Consider the following 26,922-nt stretch of genomic DNA (forward strand, 5'->3'; position numbering starts at 1 on the left):
AAAGGCAAGAGCAGAGTCCATATCCTCAGTAAACTTTACAGTGATCATACTTTCCCTTTAATCAGTATCCAAATAGTATCCTATAGCACTAACTTTCCTTATATACACAGAACCTTAAATATTTAACACTGATGGACATGGACCGATCAGCATAAACACTCTTACCTGAATGCCACCTTGGTACTTACTAACTGAATATCAGCCCTGCTTGGAAACTGTTAATGAGAGTTTCTTCATTTCCTGACATGCTGTTTTTCTATTAATACAGCTAAGCACCGTGCCTCTCTTAGTTACACTGCCGTGTTATTATGCTATGTTTGAAGTGGGGTCAGCTCTGACTTCAGATGCCTGTCTGGCTTAGACAAGTCAGTCTAAAACTCTCTCTGGATCTTTTATTTTTTTCTACCTAATTGACGTGAGCTGCACCTGGCACTATATTATTACTTCATCCTCTTTAGACCCACAGGCGATTTCAGCTTATAAAGGTCATGTCTTATTTTAGCTGTTATCAGCTAATTCATCACCATCAGAAAATTAATTAGCGAGTAGCTTTACTAAAGACTGTATCTATACGACAACCAAACTTTCAGCTAATTCAGTCAAATTGGTGAAAAATCAGTCCAGCCAGTATTTTGGGGTGTGTGTGTATGTGTGTGTGTGTGTTTGAGCCAAACAACTAGTTAATTTATTGTGTCACTTTTCAGTAATCCATGAACTGGGTTAATTAAAAAATGACATTATATAAAGGACTTACATATGTAGAATTTTGCCAGACTTTTGACTGCTTGGATCAGAAATACCCATTAGTAAAATCCTCCTTGGGAATGACCCCTAGAAGTTTTACAGTCACCTGCTGATAATTTGATGTAAATAACACTTTCTCAATCTGTTGGTGAGTACCATATGCCATTTAGGATAGAATAAAGAGGGATATTTTGGTGAGACATATTGTATCTATTTCCTCCCCCAGCCTATCAAGTTTGTCAATGTAACAGGAAAAGAATATCTTCTACAGACTTTTAGAACTTGGTGTTTGAAAGTCTTTGTTAATTGGGTTCAATAATTTTTAACAGAGGCCACGTGGTGGACAAAAAACTGTAGCAACCAACTTGAGCATGATGGAAAGTAACGTTCTTTTAAATAATTAATAGCTGGTAAAAGGCCCCATGTATTATGGAGGGGAGAGAAGAGCAGATTTAATCAGAGGATTCAGGAAGGAGCGCTGATGAAAGAGATTAATCACACTAGAGCATGGTCATACAAGGCACAGATCAGATCATTCACTCACCTAAGGAAGAGCAGAGAAAGCAGAGAGTGGGGGAGGGTGACATGGTGGAGAAAGACACATATGCCATGGTAGTCAAATGTCAAACCTCATTAGAAAAGTTGTCCAAAACATCTCTAATGAGCTGGAAACAATGTGCAACTCACCTGGTTAGAGGCTTTTTTGCACAAATCCAAACTCAGGCCAGGTTGCTCAATGGGTCTTCAGAGAAATTACAAACACTGGAGTGAATCCTAGCCAAGGGGAGCTGTGTTAACAGACTCTTCTCAGCCACCAAACTTTGGCAATTGAGACAAAGATGAAACATTTCATCTCTTCGAGGTAATGTTGAATTGGCTTCATCTATATGTTGCCACTAATAATTGTTATAGAAGACATTAAGATTAGAGAAACCAAAATAACCACCACAACAAACGACACAGTTTTTCCAAAGTGTCAAGATCAAGCAAGGCTGGGGGCCAGATATCAGTGAGCAGAGAAGGATATGATGGAAATCTCTGTTCCTCTGCCAAAGGAGAGGAGTTAACTACACTGAGCCACCTAAGCCATCTGTATACGAAGAATGACCTTGGCAGAAGTGGAACACATTATTTGTTTCCATGGAAGAAGAGTTTTTCTGCTGGTGTTTTTTTTTTTTTTTTTTTTTTCAATCAGACAACATGGTCTGTTGCAGAGGTGTCCTCACTTTTCCTGCCAAGACCTCCTGGGCATCTGATGAAATCTGAACTTCTTTCAAGTTTTTGATCTAACTTTGTCCTCCGTGGATATCTTAAAATTAATGGATTAAAAACGTCAGCAGACCTCAACTCTTTTTTTTACTTTTCCCCCTCCAATTATAAGTAGAAGGAATGATCTTCTGCAATCATCCTTTTGATTGTGTCACTGTCTTGAAATAACTTGAAAAGAACTCTTAGTTTTAATTTGCATCAAAATAAAATGTTCTGACTCTCTTTCTTTGTTCATCCTGTACCTTGCTGTTCTTATTTTGTGTTGCGCACTGCTCTCACCTCCCGTCTGCAGCCAGGCATAAACTATGCCATCCTGCTTGCCTTATTATTTTCCTACTTTAAGATTTGCCACTGCCCTCACTTAAAACATCGCCCACACCCCTTTCCATGAAACCAGGCCACTTATTTCTGTCCAAACTTTGTTTAATTTTTACAACTTCATTGCCACTGTCCTATGTTATATGCACGTACCTGTTTCTGACACTTTTGTAATCCACATGCATGTATGTGGTCTTCACCACCAATAGTTTGCAAGTTTCTTAAAAACAGGGGCCCTATATACTTCTTTTTTGTCACTTTCTCAGAACAAGGCTTATCATTGTTAGTTGATTACTGGTCCATTTACGTATCAATGAATACCATGTGATATGGTTTGGCTGCGTCCCCACCCAAATCTCCTCTTGAATTGTAGCTCCCATAATCCCCATGTGTTGTGGGAGGGACCTGGTGGGAGGCAATTGAATCATGGAGGTGGGTTTTTCCCATGCTGCTCTTGTGGTAGCAAATAAGTCTCACGAAATCAAATTTATAAAGGGCAGTTCCCCTGCACACCCTCTCTTGCCTGCTGCCATGTAAGATAAGTCTTCTTCCTTTGCCTTCTGCCATGATTGTGAGGCCTCCCCAGCCAAGTGGAACTGTGAGTCCATTAAACCTCTTTCCTTTATAAATTACCCAGTCTCAGGTATGTCTTTGTTAGCAACAGGAGAATGGACTAGTACACCATGCTACTTTGATTTTCACTCAAGCCTGGGCAGACTGTATCACTTTGTTCTCCAATTTTTTTTTTCCCTTTTCTATTTGTTCAGGTTTCAAGTCTTAAAATATTTGCCTTGAAATAACAATAAGGGTGGTCTCTTTAGGCACACAGTGGATGGATTCAAGTGTGCCAGCTCACACTTTGGAAAGTGTAGCGAGTGTCCGGAAAGTAGTAAATCCACAGCTTCCTTGTCGTCCATCCACTCAACAGACACTTGACTCTGTATTTACATTCATAATGTTAGGTTCTTTCTTATTTACATATTTGTCAGTAGCCAGTGTGTCTGTTAACTTTGTTTATAGCATAGCCTTCCAGAGCTATCACTTTTCTATAGATTAATTTACATTTTCTAATTCCTATTATAGTTCTATGTACCCAGTCTCTCTCAAGTACTTTTTGATGATAATTAAACCACCAAACATATTTTCTTTAATTAGTATTTCCAAAGGAGGAAAATTGTAAATAATGACATTTTCCACATAAGCCAGAGACTTGAGCGTCAGCCATAATCTTGTCACTTGTTATGAGAGTCAGATCTACCAGCAAAAAAGGCTCAGAGGTGAGCACTGGAACCCTGTAGACCTTTGAATATGGAGAATTTGGGCCTAAATGTGTATCTTTGGGCATGTGAAATATCACTGGTTTTCAGAATGTCTCAGATTGACCCCAGACAACCTTTCAGTGGAAGCCTGTCCTCAAAGGCTAGTATCAGTCATAGAATGGCTCTGCAGTCACCTTGCCTCTCATGATGTGAGCCCTACTCTGAGATCATTGTCCTAATTTAAGGTATTTGAAAACAAGCAAAAAGAATAGACTTGAAGATATATAGACTAAGTCTCTAGCCCAGGAGGTAAAAAATCTTCCATCGTGCTGAGAATGTCAAATTTAGCCCTTCAACATGTCTCTAAACAGTTCTCTGCAATTAAGTCTCACTAACAAAAATAACCAAAAGTCGAGAAAGAGTTGACAGAATTAAGTTTTGCAGGAGGAGAACACTACTCTTATATTTCATTAGAATTCTGGCTAGAAAAAAACATGGTGCCGATGGGATCCCTGAGGCATGTGAGTTAGACAGCACCTGTAACATCGCTTTCTGAAGCGTGTGTAGGTGGGGGAAATTTGGGCTCAAATGATAGAGGTGACAAACTGATATGAGCTTATTATTTATATTTCTAATTTGAACGTTATGTAAGACTGCCTCCCTCAGAATCAACAGCAGCTTGTTAAAAATGCCCCACAGCCCTGCTGGGTCATTCTCCTCCGGGGGTTGTATTCAGGGAATTCGGCTTTTTTAACAAGCCCTGCCAAGTGATTCTCATGTTCAGTAAAGTTTGAGAGCCGCTGATATACGCTAACATAGGAAATCAGAAACATTCACTGCACGCTGTGCACTGGGCTAGGTGCTGAAATACAAGAGTAAACAGACTCACTGCAAGAATTCCCAAAGGCGAATCATGACCCCAAAGTTATGTATTCCTACAGAGTGCATGCAAACTGTAAAGCTTGAGGTCTGAGTTTTCAAGTAGGTTACTTTTAGTTTCTGTAAATGGAAATGCATTTTCTTATCAATTAAGCTAAAAAATAGTTAAATTTATTTAAGACATTCGTAAACTATTCTCTTAGCTGATGAAAACATTGTGAAAAGTTATTTTCTTAAGCCAGTCTGAAATGCTCTGGCAGAACTGGTAGACAAAGTGATATTTTGGGGCCCCAGCTTCTCCTTTCTTTGCCTGTTACATCTCCGTGGTGCTTCTTCAAGGAACTCCTGGCCTCCTGGCCTTTCTTCTGCTTTCCTGTTGTAACCACTCTAATGACATGAATATAATGGAGAGTGCCAAGCTGATAGTCACAAGAAATGGGTTTATGACTCTGATACTAAATATGTGATGTGGCTTTAAGCAAATTATTTAAACTCTTTCAGTTCCTTTATTTGCAGAAATAAAGCATAAGGTTATAGGAACCCTGATATTCTCCCTGGTCCTCTTTCCTCAGTTTTGGGGTGCAGGCGGTAATGATAACTATTCCCCTAGTATCACTGTTGGCTTTACCCAGGAGGATTAGCGGATGTGTTTAAGGCATATGCTGGGCATTCCATAACTGTTTATTTATTTGCTATGAAGAAACTATTTACTCAATGCTTCACTTTACCTGCCCAAAGTTGAGCTATTTATTTATTTTGCAAGCATACACAGGGCCTTGTGATGTTCCAGGAACTGATCTAAGAGCTTCGCTTAGAGTGAATAGTAACTATTCATTTTTATAACAAGCCTAGGAGGAACTATTATTGTCCCCATTAGACAGATGGAAGAATGCAAAGCACACAACCTGCTCATGGTCACAGACCCCGGAAACCAGGCAGTCTGGCTCCCAGAGTCTGCATTCTCAACCATTGTTCTGTGGTCTGTGCTGAAGGTCAGAGGGCAGGGAATGGAGCAGAATGTGGGCAAGTCCACTATATTCTTTGCCAGGGACTCTGCATAAATTTGATGTGGCAGAAGAGATCACAATAACTCTGAAAACATTTAAAACAATAAATGATAATGTACACTAATTCCAGCCATCGGGTACTGCTTTGGAAGACATATCAGGCTGGCGTCACACAGAAACCAGAGTGAGAACACTGAGAATGTGAAAATGAAATTTGCAACACTTCTTAAACATCCTCTTTCCCACGCCTGCCTAAAACCCTTCTCATAGAAAGATGCTTCTGCTCTAGTTCCAGCTCCTAAAAACTTTTCCCAGCTCAGCTGAAATCCATCCTAACTGCAGCCTCAGATGCTATCCTGATCTTCTCTGTCTTAATTATTTAGATCCATATACATTTAACTTTTTGCAGTTTTAATAAAATTCCCTTTACAGGGTGTAAGAGAGTACAAATGTAATGTGTGGTTGGGATACACGTTGTTATAGAAATCATCACTAAGGCTTGTTTCTCATCTCGTGTCCCTCACGCTGGGGCTCGGAATCTTGATTGTGATAGTCAGGTTTTCTTTTAACTGAAGGTTTTATAAGACCACAAACAACAAAATGGTTAATTAAGAATAATTATGTCAAGCCTGTAATCCCAGCACATTGGGAGGCCGAGGTGGGCAGATAACAAGGTCAGGAGATCGAGATCATCCTGGCCAACATGGTGAAACCCCAACTCTACTAAAAATACAAAAATTAGCTGAGTATGGTGGTGCGTGCCTGTAATCCCAGCTACTCAGGAGGCTGAGGCACAAGAAGCGCTTGAACCCAGGAGGCGCAGGTTGCAGTGAGCCGAGATCACACCACTGCACTCTCAGCCTTGTGACAGAGCAAGACCCTGTCTCGAAAAACAAAAAAACAAAGAATAATTATGGATTGGGAATAACTGTATCTGCAACTCAATATACAATAAAATCCAGTATAATTATTTACTATAAATGGAATGACAGGTGTTTCTAATATTAATTTCCAATTCTGCCTTGTGAGAAAATGGTTACATATAGCCCAATGGAACTAAGAAAAGAATTCTATTCAGGGTTGGTTTCCATTGCTAAGTTTTTCTACTGGTAAAATTCTGCTGAACTTCTTAAGTAACATGTGATTTCACCCTGGGATGTCACTTCCTTATTTCAAGTTCCTTTTGCTATATGCAGACAGTTCTCAGCTTTTGCTCAAGTAATTTGTCAGTGCATAATGTAACTAAAAACGTTCTATCATTCCGATTTTAAAGGTGTTCACTCTCAGCAACATGCCTCTACCAAATGCCTGCTATTAATTAGTTATTGCCCTGGGGATGGTTTTCATAAATGAAATATGGCCCTGAAGTTTTCTGTTTCCATCAAAAGTCTCTGTCTTCTTGCTCAGCTGACTTTACGCTCTTTCCCTCATCAAAGTTTGAGCACCTACCAGTGCTAGATACTGCTGGGCTCTGAGATTACCAACAAGAATAAAATACATCTTCTTTTTTCTGGTAGCTCACTCTTCAAAGTGGACCAGCTGCATACACACCTACAATATTATTTGAAAAGTGTCATGATAGAGATATGCCCAGGTACCACGGCAAACTAAGAGAAAGCTATCAACTGCATACTAGCATAGTGGAGGCTAAGAAAGTTTCATAGAAAAAGTGACTTCTAAGTTGATTTTGAAAAGGGAGTTGAAGTTGGACAATAAATGATACTGAAGAGTCCAAAATACAAGGAGAAGCAGCATGTGCAAAAACATGGAAAAGTTAGAAAGCTGGTATAGTTAGAGGACCTTAAAAGGAGTTTGATATGGCTGGGCATTAAGTGTTCAGGGCAGATGGTGACCTTGGGATGGCAGAGGTCTTTTGGAGTTAGATCATAAAACGTCTTGCAGTTGGCCGGATGCAGTGGCTCACACCTGTAATCCCAGCACTTTGGGAGGCCGAGATGGGCGGTTCACAAGGTCAGGAGTTCGAGACCATTCTGGCCAACATGGAGAAACCCTGTCTCTACTAAAAATACCAAAATTAGCTGGGCGTGGTGGCACATGCCTGTAGTCCCAGATACTCTGGGGGCTGAGGCAGGAGAATCGATTGAACCTGGGCGGCCACTGCACTCCAGCCTGGGCAACAAGAGCGAAACTTCATCTCAAAAAAAAAAAAAAAGCTTGCAGTCTATGCTAAAGTCTTTGGCTTTGTTCTGAGGATATTCATCTTGAATGAATCCCAGGCCTGTTTTAGAATATGAAGGATGCAGTGCATTATCAACCAAGAAAAATATGCATTGATGCAGAAAAACCCAAATTTATATAGATTTTAGAAGGTATTTCAAGACTCAAACCCCAGATTAACATGTGGTACTTTAGATGAAGAAAAAGCACTGACTTAGGTAGGGGAGTGGCGTATCCACATCTGTCAGCAAGGGAGTGAGTTTGTTGGTGCTAAAGTAAGTGGCATGCAGTGAGCCTGGTAAGTAATTATAGAGCCGGCCAGTAAGGCACTGGCCGTTGGAAATGAGGTGGGAGTGATGGTGGCTTCTGATGTGAGTTTTATTATTCAATGTGGTATTACTAGAAAGTATTGATTAATTGGATATAGTGGAGAGGTGAAGTGTTCCAGAAAAGAGGAAGTGAAATTAACTGACTTCATGGTGCCACAAGAAGTCAGCTCAGTGTAGCCCAGGCTGAGACCCCAGATGGGTCAGAAGACCAGTGTTCGGCTAGTCAATGTTTCGCCCTTTTGTGTTTTATTTAGATTTCAAAAGGCCCTTGCTACATTTAAGAAATTGATTCCTCCCAGCCTGGTGTGATGGCTCATGCCTGGAATCTCAGCACTTTTGGAGGCCTGGGTGAGCGAATCACCTGAGGTCAGGAGTTCAAGACCAGCCTGGCCAACATGGTAAAACCTTGTCTCTACTAAAAATACAAAAATTAGCCGGGTAAGGCGTGGTGGCGTGCAGCTATAATCCTAGCTACTCGGGAGACTGAGGCTTGCGAATTGCTTGAACCAAGGAGGCAGAGTTTGCAGTGAGTGGAGATCACATCATAGTACTCCGGCCCGGGCGACAGAGTGACTGAGACTCCATCTCAAAAAAAGAAGAAAAGAAATAGAATCCTCCTCTCTACCCTCCTTCCTTCTCTCCTTCCTTTCTTCCTCCCTGCCTCCCTCCCTCTTGCTTATTTTTTTCCCCTTCCCTTCCTTCCTTCCCTCCCCTCCCTCCCTCTCTCCCTCCCTCCCTTCCTTCCTTCCTTCTCCGCCTCGCCCCCCTTTCCTCTTTTGCTTTCTCCGTTCAGGCTGCTATACCAAAACACCTTAGACTGGGTCATTTATAAACAACAGAAATTTATTGCTCATGCTTCTGGAGACTGGGAGGTCCAAGATCAAGGTGCCAGCAGAGTCAGTGTCTGATGAGGGCCTGTTTCTCATAGATGGCACCTTCTCTGTGTCCTAACTTGGTAAAGGGGCCAAACAGGATCCCTCAAGCCTTGTTTTATAAGCACTAATCCAATTTAAGAAGTAACCTAATCACCTCCTAAAGGCCTCATTTCTTAATGCTATTACATTGGGTATTAGGTCCTAACACAAATTTTGGGGGGACACTAACATTCAGACCATAGCACTTCCTTCCTTTCTTTCCTCTCTCCCTGTTCCCTCCCTTTCTTCCTCATTTCCTTTCATTCTTTTGCTTTTTGCTAATAGGAAGAGGAATCTACACATTAGTTAAGCTAAAAATGTATCCATACCATTGTCTAAAATTATAGATAAATAAATTTAATTAGCTAAAACAGTTTTTATAACCATTTTATAGCCACAATTATTAATTCTAAATATTCAGACACTAAAGTATTACATATGTAATATATTATTTCCTTGTCATGTATTTTTCCCCCTACTTAATCCACATTTTGTAGGTTTATTTTTAAGGCAAATTTAAAGAACTAAAAATGTTTTCAGTTTTCTACTGAATATTTCTGTTTAAACTTTTAGTCTGAACTTCCTTTCTTAATTCTATATTACAATAACATATTAATGTCTTTGAAGTATCTATTCAATTTGAACATTGGTTCAATGGTACCCGTACAACTGTGTTTATGTACAGACATGTTAGATATACTCAGTCATCTAGGCTGTAAAACAAAAGACTTTCTTTAGAGCTTTCACTTATAATATGACAACTTTTTGAAACAGTAGATATTTGGCCTAATTTTAAAGGCTTGGCAAAAACTAGATGTGGAGATGCATGATCAGCCTTTTATCTAGCAATCTATTATTTCCTGTGTCACTACACAGAATTCTAGGTCAGGGATAGCACAGCCGTGAAAAAGACAATGTTAAACTCACATAAATCTCACTTGTATATCTGACAGAATAATTAATAGCATTTTTGTTCCTAAATGATCTTCTCCCATATTCTTTACAAAACAATAGAGTTTTCCATGTGCCACACAATATCCACCCAACTTGCATATAGTAAGGTAGAGAGTTTTCAGAAAGTATGAGTGGAGAATTACTTTTGTGAAAACATGGGCAGAGAATAATGACTCCTTAAGCCCAAGCCAGACAATGATACGCAGAAGTTCTTTGCAGGAGAATGAATCAGGCCTGTCGTCTGAATAGGAGTACTGGGAAGACCACAACCATCACACATTCTCAGACTGTGCTCTAGTTTGTTCCTGAATGGAAATTATTTTAATGGGAAATTCTAAAAGGCATTAAATTATCTGTATTTTCCTTTGACTGAAAAATTAACATATACTGTTTCAGAAAATTTTAAAACACAGCAATTAGAAAGTAGAAAATTAAATCCACAATTCTATCATTTAGAGGGAGAAAAATGTAAACATATCCTTAAATACGAACACACATATCGACAAAGAATACTATATACAGAGCTGTACAAACCATTTATAAGATAAAAATGCACATTTATCTATTTTAATAATCTCAGTTAAAATATACACACAGGGAAACATTGAAGGAGCACACACACACAAAAACCGATTTGTGGTTTACCCAGATTACCATTGTGAAATCTGGTGGGTTGGCAGAAATGATTTTTTTTTTTTACTTTATTTTTTTAAGAGTGAGCATTACTATTTTTTGTTAAACAGGGACCACTGAAAGTAAGTTTTCTAGCAACAAAATTTATCCCAAGAAGGCATATTATGAAACAGACTCAAAGATTTTTATGAGATATGGACATAGTGGTTCTTGATTTTCTTATTTTATTTTATTTCACTTTATTAAGTTCCAGAATACATGTGCTGAATGTGCAGGTTTGTTACATAGGTATATATGTGCCGTGGTGGTTTGCTGCACCTATCAACCCGTCATCTAGGTTTTAAGCCCCACATGCATTAGGTATTTGTCCTAATCCTCTCCCTCCCCTTGCTCTCCTCCCCCACGACAGGCCCTGGTGTGTGTTGTTCCCCTCCCTGTGTCCATGTGTTCTCATTGTTCAACTCCCACTTATAAGTGAGAACATGCAGTGTTTGGTTTTCTGTTCGTCTGTTTGTTTGTTGAGGATGATGGTTTCTATTTCATCCATTTCCCTGCAAAAGATATGAACTCATTCTTTTTTATGGCTGCATAGTATTCCATGGTTCTTGATTTTTCCTAAGTCAACACGATTAATCATTTCTTCATTACTTTATATTTTGTCTTTGTTTCAAAAGGATTTGTGGTTTCTTAAAATAATACATAGATTTATTTTGAAACAAGCATTAAAGATGAGGAGCTAAATTATATTATAAAGGAGTGCATGTAATATGAAAAAATAATAACTAAGTTCAGTAAAGTTACTACCAATTTACAGCTTGGTGCCCAGTTCTGACCTTCCTGTTAACCACCTTTGATGGGAAAGAAACAATAAGCTATCACACATCTTTCATAGACTAATAGACGTTGACATGGTCAGGATATTTTCTAGTCTTAAATCCGGAGAATGATTTTTTTTAAATTGATACAATCTTTTCCAGGTTTTTCTCTATTTACTTACATATTTTCAAATTTTCAGAAAGTCTGTTTATAGAGCCAGCCTTTCCTGAGTGCTATTGTACATGAGACATTATACTAGAGCTTTACGTCGGTATTCCGATTTTTTCCTCCCAACAGCTCATTGCTATAGTTGCTACTATTACTCTCATTTAAAGCTGAGAAAAGTCACACTTGGAGACTTTTAAGAACTTGCTGAACGTAACCTCTATAGCAAATGGGAAAAGCTGGTTTGGAATCTACGACTTTTGAATTCTAAATCACGTATAGCCCACTCTTTTCATTGGGATTCTGTAGTGAACTTTAGTAAAAGTATAAGGTTAGGGATAATATCTATGTGAGGTTTTTAGCTATCTCTCTGGGGAGCTAGAATATAGATTAAAACACGCAGATAAAGAATCAGTGAAAATAGGTGGACATGGGTCCTCAAACTTTAGTATTAGTATTACCTGGAGAGTCAAAACACAGCTTTCTGGACACCACCCACAGAATTTTTGTTTCAGTGAGTCTGGGATGGTGCCCAAGAATTTGCATTTCTAACGAGTTGTCAGGCGATGCCTATGCCACTGGGTCAGCGGTTCATAAACTTGAAGTCACATTGGAATCACCTGGAGGGAATTTTAAAATTCCTGGGCCTTATCTCTTTTAATTAATCTTGGATAGGTCCAGGCATCCGTAGGTTTTATGAGTTCCCCAGGTGATTCTAATGTGCAGTGAGCTTGCATACCATTGTCTTACACTTTCCCTATTTAATGTCACTTGCTTGACAGGACATTGAAAAAAAGACAACTTAAAATTAGGTCCTTGACCAGTTCCTAAAAGGAAGGGATTATGCTATTGATTGAAAGGAGTTGGCAGGCAAGTAGGTGCCAAGGTCATTGATATGGTTTGGCTCTGTGTCCCCACCTAAACCTCACCTTGAATTTTAATAATTCCCACGTGTCATGGGAGAGACCCAGTGGGAGGTAACTGAATCATGGGGGTGGATCTTTTGCATGCGCTCCTCGTGAAAATGAATACATCTCACAGGATCCAATGGTTTTATAAGGGGGAATTCCCCTCCACACTCTCTTGCCTGCTGCCATGTAAGATGACCCTTTGTTTTTCCTTCCTCTTCTGCCATGATTGTGAGGCCTCCTCAGCCATGTGGAGCTGTGAGTCCATTAAACCTCTTTCCTTTGTAAATTACCCAGTCTCAGGTTATTTCTTACAGCAGCACGAGAAGGGACTAATACAATCCTCTACTGCAAGTTCAACGTTCTTTCCATTGTACTTTGAAGGCCCTGAGAATCCATAAGGTTAGTTCAAAATATGCCCTCCCAACATGCAAACGAGGTAATTCAATTAAAAAAAATGTGTTTACCCTCTTATTATCCAGTTTTTCTCAAATTGTTGTTTTTGACTTTGGCTTCAAGAGGCCATGCTGATCTTTTTGTTCTAACAGTAATAATTTGACAAGCTTCTAATCTCCAGAGACTCCTCCAAGTGCTGTTTGCTGTACCAACATTCAATTTTGACACAAGCCGCTTTTTCATACATTTTACTGAAATGCCCCTGATCCATCTTGCATGTGTCAAATGCAGAATGCATGTCATTCTCTAACTAAGCAATATCTCCAGCCCTTGTGAAGTAGGGCTGTCCCAGAGTCATGAGTTTCTTTCGGTCTACACCATCATTGTCTTGTATGTAGTGTAGTGTGGGTGTGTGGGTAGGGGTGGAGATTGGCCAATTATGTCAACATTTTTTATTGTTGCATTTTTTTAGTATGTCATAAAAGTGGGTGTTTCCAAAGGGCAAAGTATCATTGGCAATTCTACAAAATGTTTTAACTCTTGGGATGAAACGCTTCTTATAATGTCCAACTCTATTGTTTGACTTTTATACCTTTGAATTTTAGTCACATGTTCAGGGCTTTACTTTGCTCAACAAGGTAAATCAGTATAGTAGGCATCTTCACTACAACTAGTTATGGAAGTAGCTGCTCACCTAAAATACATGATCTTATTTTTACGTTTGGATTTTCTGTGACCTAAATTCACTCCTTTGACACCAAAGGCTTATTTAGCAGCATACACCAAAATAACTTGCAGGGAAGTGTTCAAGGTTGTAGTATTGATATGCACACAGCAGGAGGGAATGAAATCATGAATATAGCACATGGGAATTCAAGGGAAGCATTAGTTAGTACCCATGGGAATGTCAGGACAGGCATTGTGACAGAGGTAACAATTGAGATAGTTGTTAAACTATCAGGTGTTGACCAGTGAGAAAGGAGGAGAAGGGCATTCTAGAGATGCATAGACCAGAGCAGAGCAATACATCACACAAGATCAAAGGTTTTCCCTATGGTGTGTGCAAGAAGGTGAGCCAGGGTGCCACAAGAGCTAGGGTAAGATAATGTGACATAAATACAATTTGTAAGCCATGTATTGGAGATACTGTCAGAGTCTCACCATACCTTTGTAACTTGCCCGGTTCACTGTGCTCCAGGGCCAATTTCGAGCTGTCCCTTGGGGCTTTGTTGGATCTCTAGAAGGTTTTCTGGCCATTCTTGGCAGGTCAGAAGTGCTGAGGGAAGTGAGTCCCCCCATCCCATTCCCAGAAGTGCTGCGGAAGTGAGTCCCCCCATCCCCAGAAGCAGACTGACCAGATTTGTTGTATATGTATCCTAGAACCTTCCCCCTTCATTAGGATAACTCAGAGACATGAGTTTCATAGCAATTCCACAGGATATTCTAGCAGGATTAAGCTCTAGTCTTCCCTGCCTTCCTGTCTCTGTATCAGTTCCCCATTCTGTTGTTGGTGTTCTTTGTGCTCCCACATAAACTCTCAGCATGTAAACCCTTATTCAGGGTTGCCACTGGGGAAATTTGTGCAAAGGGAATACGATAAGGAGTTCCAGGAAGGAGTTTAAAGGTTTTAGATAAAAGTACTTGCATCATATTTTGAGAGATCACGCTGACAGTGAGGGAATAGATGAAGTGGATGTGAAAGAGAATAGAGGCAGCGAGACCAGTGAGGAGAAAATTGCCAGAGTAAAGGGAAGATTTCGAAGACTGGTTTCAAGGACTTGAGATCAAGGAGTGGAGATAGACAGCAGTGGTGGCTCTGGGATGTTAAGCAGTAGACAGGGAGGCAGCTGAATTGAGGCCTTAGGGAAGACTGATAGCGAACGGTCCAAGAGATAGCAGAAGACCAGGAGAATGGTTTATCCATTCAAAGGAGGAGCCAGCTCTAGGAGTAAAGAAACTGTTTCTGAACTGTGTTACTAGCTCCAGATAGATGGTGTTCACAATAAGTGTACTAGATTGGAAAAATTTGAATCGTTAATAACCTTCTGTAAATCACGTTCCATAGAATGATGGGACATAATTCTAATTATGGTAGATTGAAAAATAAGCTCAGTGACCAAGTGATTATAAATTAGTCTTTGCAAGAACATGGCTTTCAGGGGAAGGAAAAAGAGAATGATGGTTAATGAAGGAAGGCTTAAGGTCTGAGATGGTGTTTTTTAAAGACAGGAATGGCTTGAGCTGATTCAATGGCTTAAGTAGATGGCAGTGATAGAACAGGTAGAGACAAAGAGGCTGAAAATTCATCAACTAATAGTATAAAGTCTTTGTTCTGAAAGAGATAGCAGGAAGGAATGAGATCATGAACAGAGCAAGAAGTTTAACCTCACATTGTCAAGTGCTGTTGACACACCAGACCCATGAAGGGATGAAGGAAGTCAGGAAGCTGATTTAAGAGGGATATGATATTTGTAATCTTTTACTTTTTTTTTTTTTATAGGCATTCCTCTAAACTTATACTCATGAAGAAATTCAGAGTGCTTGTTGCAGGTGCAATGCTAGGTCTTCAGCCATGTGCTGTAGAAACAGAAGGTGACAAATATGACCAAGGATTGGGAGGAGAAAAAGAAGAAAGCCAATTTGGGAAATGGGACTGTAAAGTTTATAATGCTACTGATTTTCAAACAGTTTCAGAAGCAATGGAAAGAAGAATGTGAAGAAAATGACTTTATTTTCCAAAAATCGTTTTTTTTTTTTGTCATTGTTGTTTTGCATTTTCCCTTTGTTAACGTCATATAGGTTATGGGGGTTTCTATTTTGAAAAAATAAATACTGCACCATGTGTGGATTGCTACTCATCACTCAGCAATAAACAAGTCAATGAATGCTCTAGGTTTTAATGAATTCGGTTTTACTTCTTTACATCTACTTAGTAATTTCTCTACCTAAGATGTATACACTAATGACTAACATCCAGGTTTTCCTGCAAATTAAAAACAACAACAGCAACACAGAAAACAAACAAAAAAATGCCCAGAGTTCTCAGAGTTAATTCTAAATACAGTTTTGCCTGGCCTCTGTGTGCAATGTACATGCTTAGCAGGTTTCAGTTTTTCAGGTCTTCTTTCTGGTGTCTAATTTCCTGAAGTTGAAGAGACAGCTGTCTGGGAGCCTGAGAGCTAAGATGATGAACATGCAGATATCAAGGAAATGGTTTCCTTACAGCAACAGCTCCATTTAGATCTGAGCATTTCCTCATTCTTGCCTGACTGCAGAGCATTACAAGTTTCTATTTGTGCTACATTCAGATATATTCTTTCTTATTGGTGGAGGCAGTTAGGGTTAACGTCTTTTAGCCTGCTTTATGCAAGGCAAAATTTAATCAAAGTAATCTCCAGATTCCAGTAATTTGACATTTCAACTGTGTATCGTGAAGAAAAACAGTGCATACAGATATTTGCAAAGGAAACCAAAGGAAAATACTAAATCTTTATATATTTCCTTAGCAATCAAAGAAAGCTTGTTTTTATTTCTGAGCAATAACAATTTCTACGTTAGTCACTGTTTCCCCATCAGTCTGAGAGAAGTAAAGCATTTTGTCTTCTCTGGCAGTTGGGGTTTCTAACGAAAGTCTGCTTATCCGCATATTAAAACAGGAAGTGCTTTTGGCTGGTGACCGGCTTCCTTCACTTACTACCTGCTTGGCTAAAGTTTGGGCTTCATAAAATTGGTTGAATCTTTGTGGTCCAAGTGAAATAGAAAATGAAGCAATTAACCATTTAATTTAAACAATATTAACAGTCTGAGTAATTCTAATATTGATCACTTTCACACCCTGAATTATTGATGAATAAAAGTCTGTAAAGTGGAATATTGGTTATGATCCAATGCCAAGCTGGGCCATTTAGGACATGAAGTGGACAGTTCTGTTTAGTGTTGGCAAACAGCTCAACAAGCAATCTTCAATCATTTGCAACTTGCAATAGTAACTTAATGTTGTTTGATTTTATTTCATCTTCCTATTTCACTTTTTATGCTCTATACGACATTTTTGTTTTTTAATAAGCGATTTTACACATAATGAAGCAAATAACATGTCACTTTGTTTATAGATATATATTTTTTGAGATACAAAAAAGTCCTCTAATTTGCCGGTAAGGCAGTTTTGAAAGTTGATGCCTTAGGAATACAAGAGTGTAAGGAATCCTAGGGAGAAAGTCCTAAGCCATATCTTGGAGACAAAGAAACCGGGGCCAAGAGAAATGAACTGCCTGAAATCAAACCACTGGTTATTGGTAGTTGTAGGCAGACAACAAAATGGCGGCAATTGTTCTTGTTGCCTGTGTCTACATCCACTGCAATGTGACTTTGAATCTGACCATGCACTGTGACTTCCTTTGACTGATTGATAGAATTTGGAGAAAATAAGGATACCAGCTCAACAGCATAATTATAATATAACTAATGCATAATTTATTTAATTTACCTTTTCTTAAACTCCCAGAGTATTTTATAAAACTAGCAGTTCTCATAGGGATTTTTCTTTTCTCAATTTCGGCTTCCAGCTATTTGGCAAATTTTCAAATATTTGCTTTCTTTGCTTGTATATTGTATAATTTCTTCACATCTTCTATCTCATAAATCCTCCTAAAATGTTCTTTCCTCTCCTTTTTGTTTTTGAGTTTTTAGGAACATCTTTGGCTGAGGTGGAATTTCTGACTATGTTATTGAGCACTACTTTGTGGCGCAAAGTTTTAATCCATTTAACAGCTTCCAGCACATTTACTTTTTTGGCAGGCAGGTGATGCTGTCAGCTATGTCCACACCAGCAGGCAAAATTGCAATAAGCAAGCAACTCTTGGAATGAATAAAAAAAATCCTTAACCAAGTGGGAGGTCAACTTGTTTTTGATAAATTTCAGTTTGCTATCACCTGAAGCTATGCATGTTAGCATAAGGCATTGTCATATTTGCAGCCCAAATAGAATCATATTATCTGATATCCTCTTTTATTTTGGATGATTTGCTCATTCTTATAAGAAAGGCAGTAAAATGTAATAAAATGAGCACTGAACTTTATGATAAGAAGCCTGAATTCGAATTCTAGATTATCCACTCATTAACTGTGCCACTTTGGAGAAGTCACTCAACTTTTCTTAACCCCAGTTTTTTTTAATTAGTTATTTTAGAGAATAAGGTAAAACATTGTAACGCATTTTGTAAGCTGCAAACTCCAGTATCTACTTTTCTTCTGAGCTCCATACATTTTCAATTGCCTGTTAAACATTCATGGCTAGATGTCCCGTCCAAAATGCATTTTGATATGCAGTACTCAAGCTTTCATTTTCTTCTGAATTCTCTAATTCTATTAAATCATGTTAATAATTTGCCAGTTACCCAGGTTGCAAACGTTTAAATATGGTTTTGTTGCCTCTCTCTCATTTATCCCTTATAAGTTACTCATTTATTTATTAATTTTTGCATCCAGCAAATGCCTATTAATCACCTGCTGCCTTTTCTGTGGCTGTACATCCTCCCTCTTTCAATCCCATCTCTGCATTTCAAACCAGGCTCTGCTCCATTTCATCTCCCTGCTTCACACTCTGCTCCTCTGGCTTTGGCATCTATCTTATACCTCTCAGCCTAGACCTTGACCTGATTGTATCACTTCTTGCTTAGTCTGCTTCTCTGGCCCCAATGCCTCTTGTCTCTGATAAGAAGCACTCCTTTGTTCCTAGTCTGTGCCCTGTATGACCTCCTCCTCCCCATCCCAATGGTCAACTGAGCCCTCTGAGCCAAGTTGTTAGCATCCCCATTTCCATGATGGAAGAAAAGGCTCAGATGCTACAAGTGACACGGAGGATGTTACCTAATTTTAATAAACATCATTTCCTCATTTTAAAAATGAGACGGATGTACCTCACAGGGCTATTGTGAAATGCGAGAACACATGACTGGCACAGAAGAGGTACTCACAACCTAAGTGTTCTTCCCAAAGTCCTAGCTCTACTTGCATAATACTAAACTCAGTACTCCACATCTGACCATTCAAAATAGAGGCTTAGAATCTAAGTGGGGAGAAGAGAATAAAATGTTTAATAAATTTGTGTATGGGGATAGACTATGTAATGCAGTGCAGGTGGATGAGTATAAAGTAAAAAAGTGAGTAGAAAAAAGTTACTCAAGAAAGACAGGCAGATATGATTTGTAAAGAAACGATTAGGTGTAAATTGGTGAAAATAAAGCAGGAGAATATTTTAGGCATGAAGAATTAGGAAAATTTTGAGAGCAAAACAAAGTGTGGCATTGTAGTATAAATCTGGTAAAATGAAGAGGTTTGAGGTTAAAGATCCTATTTAGAGAGGTAGAATGGTGCCGATTATTATAGACTTTCGTTTTTATCCTAGGAATAGAGAAATATATGTGAACCAGTGTTTTTAATATTATCAGAATTTTACTTCCAATAAAAGCAATGCATTTTGTTTTGTCACATTTTAAAGAGGCAATTAGAAATGTGATGAATTTGTAAATCTGTTGATATTATATTAAACAAGTGGTCTCTAAAGCCAGTTTCAAAATGCATTATTTTAAATGTGAAATAACATTTGTGAAGAAAAAAATTGACTGCATTTAGGCCATCATCCTTTCAATGGAGGTTTCCTGTGGTTTATTTATGAATATTAGTTGCCGTCCCTTTCTGTGTGAATTGGGCCAGAAAATCACAAATGCAAAAGTCTTTGGGATTGGATTGTCTAAATCAAGCACTGCACATTTTACAAGTGAGGAAACAGAAAGGGAAGTTAAATTATCTTTCATGAGGTCATGTGTAGTCAGTGGCTAAATGAAACTCAAACTTTCCTATAGATTTTTAATCTAATGCTTTAAAAATATATACTTAAGAACCTAAGATAGCCAAGATATTATCAAGGAAAAAGAGCAGAGCTGTACCAGATAGGAGGACTTACTCTAAAGCTGTAGTAATTAAGAAAGTATAATATTTGCACAAAGATAGACCGTGGAATTATGGATATTCCAAAAATATATCCACACTAAAATAGTGCCTTGATATGATAAGCGTGTCATGAATTTCTATAGGAATCAATGGTCTTCTTAAAAAATTGTGCTGCGTTACTTGGATATATCAATGAAAAACAAAAAAGAACCTCAACTCCTACCTCACATCAAACGCAGAAATGAATTTGAGATGGATCACAGACCTAAAGTGTAAAAGCTAAATCAATAAAGCTTCTAGAATAAAGCATGGAGAATATCTTCATGACTTCGAAATGAGTAAAGATTTCTTAACAAGACACAAAACAATGCAAAAAAAAAAAAAAGATTAACAAATTGGATTACATTGAAGTTAAGAACTTCTGTTTATAAAGTGATAAAATTAAGAGGGTGAGAAGTTAGCCACAGGCTGGGAAAACATTTTTGCAACATGTATGTATTCGTCAAATTACTCATCAACGGAATAAGGAAGTCATTCAAATAAAAAAAGGAAGATAACTTAATTACAGATGTGTGATCAATTTGAACACACGTGTCATAGTGTCAAAATGGCTAAGAATCATGTGAAAATGGCATCAATATTGGCAAAGCCCAAAGATACACACATCAGAACAAAACATTAAAGATGAACAATACCAGGGTTTGATGGTGATATCAAACAGCTAGAATTCTCCTTCATTGTTGATGGGATGCAACCACTTTATCTATCTACAAAAGCTAAGCAATTCTACAAAAGCTAAGCATACACCTAACCCATGACCCAATTTTCTATTCTTATATATAGAGGTAGATAGATAGATATGTTCTTAGTTTTAAATATATATATGTCATATATATATATATATATATATATATATATATATTTGTATAAAACCAAAGAGAAATTGGTGCATATTTCCATCGAAAGATACGCAGGAATGTTCAGAGGAACTTCATTCATGAGGACTGAAATGGGGGAAAATAACCATTCTCCATCAATAGTAGCATGGGTAAATAAACTATGGAATAGTTACATAATAGGATGCCACATCATATGAAGAATATATTAGACCATGAGTGAATCTCAGACATAATGTTGAATACAAGAAGTCAAATTTTTAAAGTATATGCTGCAAGATACAATTTACATTAAAATAAAAATAAACAAAACAATATATGATGATAGAATAGTGATTACCTTGGGTTAGGGGTGGAGATGGTACTAGCTGAGTGGGACACAGGTGGTCTTCTGAAGCACTGGAAATTCGTATTGTAATTTGGAAGGTGGTTCTATAGATGTGTCTCTATGTAAAAAATTATTGAGCTATATTGTACATTTACTATATGTGAGTTTTGTCTCAGTTTTTTTTTTTTTTTAAGTGACAGTGATGTTATTCCCTGAAAAGGAACATTTACCATTAAGAAATTGAGAAGAAAATTGTCTCTTTGTTTTTGAGTCTAAAAAGTGCTTCAAACATTTGCTCTTCAGAGGTCGTCATCCCAGCACCGTGGCTCCCAATCTTTATCTCATCCCAGCACATAGAAAATCTGACATTTTTATGACACACTGACATATTACACAACCGGAAGAGACAGAGCTAAGATCTCTAGCCCTTCCAGGCTGTGCCTGGTGGCCTGGAAGAATCAATATATCAGCGTGTCAGTATTTGGGTTTGGCCGATTGCATAAAAATATAGACTATTTTAGTTTTATCAAACAAAACATCAGGGTAAAGACTGATACAGTCTGAGGCTGTTCTGCATAACTTGGTTTATAAATGCTGCATCAACAAAAAGAGAAATTTGGAATGCTGACGTTGTTGGTTCTTTCTTTTTGGCATGTCTTTTTTTAAAACCAAATGTGTACTGTACCTAATGCAAAGAGACATTAAAGAGCCATGTGTCCTTCCTAGTGTCATGAAGTCTATATTAGTCTGTCTTCATGCTGCTGACAAGGTCATAGTCAAGACTGGGCAATTTACAAAATAAAGAGGTTTACTGGACTTGCAGTTCCACATGGCTGGGGAGGCCTCACAATCATGGTGGAAGGCAAGGAGGAGCAAGTCACATCTTACGTGGATGGCAGCAGGCAAAGAGAGAGCTTGTGCAGAGAAATTCCTGTTTTTAAAACCATCAGATCTCGTGAGACCCATTCACTATCATGAGAACAGCACAGGAAAGACCTGTCCCCATGATTCAATCAGTTCCCACTGAGTCCCTCCCACAACACGTGGAAATTATGGGAGCTACAAGATGAGATTTGAATGGGGATACAGAGAAAAGCCATATCAAAGTCTTATTAGGGAAATAATTTCATTTTAGGTGGAAAAAAATGCACTATCTGGAGTCATCAGCACGATGGAGCTAATATGGAGTGCTCTCTGGGGCTGGTGATCAGGCCTTCTCCTGAAATTTGTTTTGTAGAAGACACTAGTTATACCTGCTGATACTAACTTACATGTATTAAATTCAAACCTTAAAGCGCTACTAATTTTTAAAAATCACAATTTTATTTCTACTCATGTAGCATTCTTTTAAATTAAATATTTCTTTTCATTTAGTTTCATTTCATCAGACAGCTTTAAACATGTAATTTATTCTAGTTTGCTTACAAAATTTAAAGACATCTTTTATTCACTGTAGTTTTCTACAGGAATTTGGAAAAAGAGGTAAAAACCTTGGGATTATCCAGTCCTATGCCATATACTTTTACAGATGAAGTTGAGGCACAGAGGTATCATTATAGACCCTTTCCCTACTAGCAATATTTTTTAAGAAACATTTTTCTTCGCTATTGTATCTAAAACACATTTCTTAAACTTTTAAAAAACTTGGTGATTCCTTAAGGATCTAGAACTAGAAATGCCATTTGACCCAGCAATCCCATTACTGGCGTATACCCAAAGGATTATAAATTATTCTACTATAAAGACACATGCACATGTATGCTTATTGCAGCACTATTCACAACAACAAAGACTTGAAACCAACCCAAATGCCCATCAATGATAGACTGGGTTAAGAAAATGTGGCACATATACAGCATGGAATACTATGCAGCCATAAAAAGGATGAGTTCATGTCCTTTGCAGGGACATAGATGAAGCTGAAAACCATAATTCTCAGCAAACTATCCTGAGATCAGAAAACCAAACACTGCATTTTCTCACTCACAAGTGGGAGTTGAACAATGAGAACACATGGACACAGGGAAGGGAACATCACACAACGGGGCCTATTGGGAGTGGGGCTAGGGGAGAAATAACATTAGGAGAAATACCTAATGTAGGTGACGGGTTGATGGGTGCAACAAACCACCATGGCATGTGTATACCTATGTAACAAAACTGCATGTTCTGCACATGTAACCCAGAACTTAAATTATAATAAAAAAAGGAAGAAAAATATATCCCTTCATAGCAATTGTGAATGGGAGTTTGCTCATGATTTGGCTCTCTGTTTATCTATTATTGATGTATAGGAACGCTTGTGATTTTTGCACATTGATTTTTTATCCTGAGACTTTGCCAAAGTTGCTTAATCAGCTTAAGGAGTTTTGGGACTGAGATGATGGAATTTTCTAAACATATAATCATGTCATCTGCAAACAGAGATAATTTACTTCCTCTCTTCTTATTTGAATACCCTTTATTTCTTTCTCTTACCTGATTGCCCTGGCCAGAACTTCTAATACTATGTTGAATAGGAGTGGTGAGAGAGGACATCCTTGTCTTGTGCTGGATTTCAATGCTTAAGTCTTTTGCCCATTCAGTATGATATTGGCTATGGGCTTGTCATAAATAGCTCTTATTATTTTGAGATATGTTCCATCAACATCTACTTTATTGAGTGGTTTTAGCATGAAGGGGTGTTTAAATTTATTGAAGGCCTTTTCTGCATCTATTGAGATAATCGTGGTTTTTGTATTGGTTCTGTTTATGTGATGGATTACACTTATTGATTTGTGTATGTTGAACTAGCCTTGCATCCCAGTGATGAAGTCAACTTGATCATGGCTGATAAGCTTTTTAATGTGCTGCTGGATTTGACTTGCCAGTATTTTATTGAGGATTTTCACAACGATGTCAATCAGAGATATTGGCCTGAAATTTTCTTGTTGTTGTTGTGTCTCTGCCAGGTTTTGGTATCAGGATGATGCTGGCCTCATAAAATGGGTTAGAATAAAATACCTACGAATACAACTTACAAGGGATGTGAAGAACCTTTTCAAGGAGAACTACAAACCACTGCTCAAAGAAATGGAAGAGGCACAAACAAATGGGAAAACATTCCATGCTCATAGATAGGAAGAATTAATATCGTGAAAGTACTACCCACAGTAATTTATAGATTCAATGCTATTTCCATCAAGTTGACATTGACTTTCTTCACAGAATTAGAAAAAATTACTTTAAATTTCATATGAACCAGAAAAAGAGCTTATATAACCAAGACAATCCTAAGCGAAAAGAACAAAGCTGGAGACATCACACTACCTGACTTCAAACTATACTACAAGGCTACAGTAACCAAAGCAGCATGGTACTGGTACCAAAACAGATATATAGACCAATGGAACTGAACAGAGGCCTCAGAAATAACACCACACATCTACAACTATCTGATATTTGACAAACAACAAAAACAAGCAATGGGGAAAGGATTCCCTATTTAATAAATGGTGTTGGGGAAACTGGCTAGCCATATACAGAAAACTGAAACTCTACCCCTTCCTTACACCTTATATAAAAATTAACTCAAGAGTGGTTAAAGATTTAAATGTAACACCTAAATCCATATAAACTCTAGAAGAAAACCTAAGCAATACCATTTAGGACACAGTCATGGGCAAAGACTTCATGACTAAAACATCAAAAGCAATTGCAACAAAAGGCAAAATTGACAAATGGGATCTAATTAAACTAAATAGCTTCCATAAAACAAAAGAAGATATCATCAGAGTGAACAGGCAACCTACAGAATGGGAGAAAAAATTTGCAATCTATCCATCTGACAAAGGGCTAATATCCAGAATCTACAAGGGACTTAAACAAATTTACAATAAAAAAACAAACAACCCCATCAAAAAGTGGGCAAAGGAGATGAACAGACATTTTTCAAAAGAGGACATTTACGTGGCCAACAAACATATGAAAAAAACCTCATCACTTCTGGTCATTAGAGAAATGTAAATCAAAACCACAATGAGATACCATCTCACACCAGTTAGGATGGTGATCATCACAAAGTCAGTTAACAACAGGTGCTGGAGAGGATGTGGAGAAATAGGAACACTTTTACAATGTTGGGAGTACAAATTTGTTTAATCATTGTGGAAGACAGTGTGGCTACTCCTCAAGAATCTAGAACCAGAAACACCATTTGACCCAGCAATCCCATTACTGGGTATATACCAAAAAAAATTATAAATAATTCTACTATAAAGACATATGCACATGTATGTTTATTGTAGCACTATTCACAATAGTAAAGACTAATGCCCATCAATGTTAGACTGCATTAAGAAAATGTGGCACATGCACACCATGGAATACTATGCAGCTGTAAAAAAGAATGAGTTCATGTCCTTTGCACAGACATGGATGAAGCTGGAAACCATCATTCTCAGCAAATTAACATAGGAACAGAAAACCAAACACTGCATATTCTCACTCATAAGTGGGAGTTGAACAATGAGAACATATGGGCACAGGGAGGGGAACATCACACACCAGGGCATATCAGGGGGTGGGGAAGGGATAGCATTAGGAAAAATACCTAATATAGATGATGGGTTGATGGGTGTGGCAAACGACCATCGCACATGTATACTTATGTAACAAACCTGCATGTTCTGCACATGTATCCCAGAACTTAAATATATATATTTAAGGGATATATACACACACAAGGGATACATATATATATGTGTATATATGTATATGTATATATGTGTATATATGTATATGTATATATATAAAATACACATATATACACATACATATATACATATGTATCCCTTGTCAAATTCTACTTTGGTTGCAAGAAATGGTAAAAGCTATCACTAGATAAAGCTTGAAATTTCAGTATTTCAAAAGCAACGTATTTCTGTAAGTCTTTATAAAACAAATATGTTTCTCCCTATCATTCAAAATCAGTCTCTGAAAAGGTAAGACACTTGTTGTTTGTCACAAAAATGTGCATGTTGTTAGAGCTTCTCTCTCTCCCTTTCTCTCACTGTCTCTCTCTCTCTTCCTTTCATAGTGGATGTTTAAAAATGGGGATAAAATGTTACCTCGGTTTACTGAATAATAGATAAGATGTTAATCCTTTCTATGAATTATTTCCAAAATAAGTATTTTTGTGTTAGGCTAATTATGTTTCTAATTGTGTTAATTATGCTTCTTTGAGATTCATAACTTTACATCTATCCTTCAGGAAACTTTGGCAATAGGCTTGAGAAAATAAATGATTACTTATTAAGCTAAGACTCGTTCCTTTGCAATAAAAAGGACTATATGATTTATCATTTTTTCAATCTAACTTTAGGAAGTGCTATCTGGGGATATGGTAAGGTCTGAGGTCTATGCTATAATTTTATGCAGCAATCTATAAGATTTGAATATAAAGATTACATTGACCTCTATCTAGCTTGAAAAGTGTTCCCTGTTTCCTATTCTAATGTTGCCATTCCCTGCTCTTACATTTCCATCACAAATATCATTGAGCTAGAGGGACTTCAGATGTCTTCCAGACCAGAGCTTCACAACTTGTATATGGTTACATACAGACATTCCATGAATGGCTGTGGATGTTTTAATATGTCAACTGTTCGGAACTTGGGGATTAATAGTGAGTCCTTTAGGCACCTTTCATTTGTTTTATTTTTGTTTTTTTGTTTGTTTTTTGTGCTGTTATATGACAAATGTTGAGAAAAACTAATTGTATCTGTTTTGTTTTATGGACGAAGAGGAAGAAACCCTTTTGAGTTTGGAATGCTTTGCTACAGAATTCCTTTGATGTAGTGCTAGGTATAGAATCCAGATTTTAGTAGCTTTTGCTCTGCTGTACTTTGGCTGTGACACACTTCTTTCCTTCTCTTTGAATCAGACAGTGGAATTTAATGTCTGCTCTTGGTATCTTAATTTAATTGAAAGATATAACC

General features: G+C 37.8%; 1 long non-coding RNA gene across 1 annotated transcript in view; it reads left to right on the plus strand.

The window, feature by feature from the left end:
* LOC140710485 (uncharacterized) overlaps positions 1 to 8,827 on the plus strand; it is a 35,353-nt gene extending 26,526 nt beyond the window's left edge. Inside the window, exon 4 of the long non-coding RNA XR_012091537.1 lies at positions 8,238 to 8,827. This is a non-coding gene — a long non-coding RNA (uncharacterized lncRNA). The remainder of the gene's footprint in view (positions 1 to 8,237) is intronic.
* Positions 8,828 to 26,922: the final 18,095 nt, after the last annotated feature.

The sequence above is a fragment of the Chlorocebus sabaeus genome, chromosome 2 (assembly GCF_047675955.1).
Source record: "Chlorocebus sabaeus isolate Y175 chromosome 2, mChlSab1.0.hap1, whole genome shotgun sequence".
NCBI classification, from domain to species: Eukaryota; Metazoa; Chordata; class Mammalia; order Primates; family Cercopithecidae; genus Chlorocebus; species Chlorocebus sabaeus.